This window comes from Callospermophilus lateralis, unplaced genomic scaffold, assembly GCF_048772815.1.
Source record: "Callospermophilus lateralis isolate mCalLat2 unplaced genomic scaffold, mCalLat2.hap1 Scaffold_544, whole genome shotgun sequence".
Taxonomy (NCBI): Eukaryota; Metazoa; Chordata; class Mammalia; order Rodentia; family Sciuridae; genus Callospermophilus; species Callospermophilus lateralis.
The window spans coordinates 978,937-981,831 of NW_027514472.1; positions in this window are offsets into that span (position 1 = coordinate 978,937).

Genomic DNA, 2,895 nt, shown 5'->3' on the forward strand with positions numbered 1-2,895 from the left:
CTTTATTTCGTAAAGTTTCAAGAGCTAATACAAACAATGTTGGATTTAGTGTTCAAAATTCATCTATCTATATAGGAGAGAACAGAATGAAACCTAAAAATAAAAACTGCTACTATAAATGAACTCCTCAACCTAGAAGAACAAAATTAGGTGAGCCAAGGCGGATTTGTGTACTGATCATTACCACCAAGTATCATCAAGATTTGGGGAAAAAATATTTGCTGGTATTTTGGAAACGCATAGATTCTTGGACATTGGCCACCACTTTCAATGGAAGTGCTTTTTGCCAGTCTCTGCTTCGGGCTACTTGAAGAGTAAAAAAATCATAGAGACAAAACAAAGAACTACTTTATTTTGTAAAGTTTCAAAGAGCTACTACAAACCATGTTGGATTTAGAGTTCCAAATTTATCTATCAAAATAGGAGAGAACAGAGTGAAACCTAAAAATAAAAACTTCTACTTTAAACGAACGCTTCAACTTGAAGAACAAAATTTGGTGAGCCAAGTGGGATTTGTGTACTGATCATTACCACCAAGTATCATCAAGATTGGGTGAAAAAATATTGTCTGGTATTTCGGAAACTCGTAGATTCTTGGACGCTTGACAACCCTTTTTAATGAAAGTGCTTTTTGCCAGTCTCTGCTTAGGGCTACGTGAAGAGGAAACAAACCATAGAGACAAAACTGAGAAGTAAATCATTTTGTCATGTTTCAAAGAGCTGCTACAAACCATGTTGGATTTAGAGTTCTACATTCATCTATCTATATAGCAGAGAACAGAGTGAAACGTAAAAATAAAAACTGCTACTGTAAACGATCGCTTCGACCTAGAAGAACGAAAGTTGGTGTGCAAAGTGGGATTTGAGTACTGATCATCACCACCAAGTATCATCAAGATTGGGTGAAAAACTGTTTCCTGGTACTTCAGAAACTCGAGTTTCTTGGAAGTTGGCAACCCCTTTCAATGAAAGGGCTTTGCTACATCTCTGCAAGGGCTACTTGAAGAGGAAACATACCATAGAGTCAAAACTGAAAACTACTTTGATTTTTCAAGTTTCAAAGAGATACTACAAACCATGTTGGATTTAGAGGTCCAAATTCATCCATTCATTTAGGAGAGAACACAGTGAAACCTAAAAATAAAAACTGCTGCTGTAAAGGAACGCTTCAACCTAGAAGAACAAAATCTGGAGAGCCAAGTGGGATTTGTGTCCTGATTATTACCACCAAGTATCATCTGGATTCGGTGAAAAAATATTTGCTGGTATTTCGGAAATTCTTAGTTTCTTGGATGCTTGAAAACCCCTTTCAATGAAAGGGCTTTGCACCATCTCTGCTTAGGGCTACTTGAAGAGGAAACAAACCATAGAGACAAAACTGAGAACTACTTTATTTTGTCAAGTTTTAAAGAGCTACTACAAACAATGTTGGATTTAGAGTTCCAATTCATCTATTTCTATAGGAGAGAACAGAATGAAAACTAAAAATATAAACTGCTACTATAAACAAACTCTTCAACCTAGAAGAACACAATTTAGTGACCCAAGTGGGATTTGTGTACTGATGATTACCATGAAGTATCATGAAGATTGGGTGAAAAATTATTGGCTGGTATAGCAAAAACTCGTAGATACTTGGACGCTTGGCAACCCCTTTCAATGAACGTGTTTATCGCCAAACTATGCTTAGGGATACTTGAAGATGAAGCAAACCATAGAGACAAAACTGAGAACTACTTTATTTTGTCAAGTTTCAAAGAGCTACTACAAACCATTTTGGATTTAGAGGTCCAAATTCATCTATCTATATAGAAGAGAATAGAATGAAACCTAAAAATAAAAACTGTTACTGTAAACGAACACTTCAACCTAGAAGAACAAAATTTGGTGAGCCAAGTGGGATTTGAATACTGATAATTACCAGCAAGTATCATCAAGATTGGTTGATGAAATATTTTCTGGGATTTCAGAAACTCGGGTTTCTTGGAAGCTTGGCCACCCCTTTCAATTAAAGGGCTTTGCTACATCTCTCTTTAGGGCTACTTGAAGAGGAAGCAAAACATAGAGACAAAACAGAGAACTACTTTATTTTGTCAAGTTTCAAAAGGATACTACAAACCATGTTGGATTTAGAATTCCAAATTCATCTATCTGTATAGGAGAGAACAGAGTGAAACCTAAAAATAAAAACTGCTACTGAAAATAACGCTTCAACCTAGAAGAACAAAATTTGGTTAGCCAAGTGGGATTTGTGTACTGATCATTACCACCAAGTATTATCAAGATTGGGTGAAAAAATATTTGCTGGTATTTCAGAACTTCGCAGATTCTTGGACATTGGCCACCCCTTTCAATGGAAGTGCTTTTTGCCAGTCTCTGCTTAGGGCTACTTGTAAAGTAAACAAACCATAGAGACAAAACTGAGAATTACTTTATTTTGTCAGGTTTCAAAGAGCTACTACAAACCATGTTGGATTTAGAGTTTCAAATTCATCTATCAAAGTAGGAGAGAACAGAGTGACACCTAAAATTAAAAACTTCTCCTATAAACGAACGCTTCAACCTTAAGAATAAAATTTGGCGAGACAAGTGAGAATTGTGTACTGATCATTACCACCAACTATCATCAAGACTGGGTGAAAAAATATTTTCTGGTATTTCAGAAACTCGAGTTTCTTGGATGCTTGGCAACCCCTTTCAATGAAAGGGCTTTGCTACATCTCTGCAAGGGCTACTTGAAGAGGAAACAAACCATAGAGACAAAACTGAAAACTATTTTATTTTGTGAAGTTTCAAAGAGATACTGCAAACCATGTTGGATTTAGAGGTCCAATTCATCTATCCATTTAGGAGAGAATAGAGTGAACCCTAAAAATAAAAACTGCTGCTGTAAAG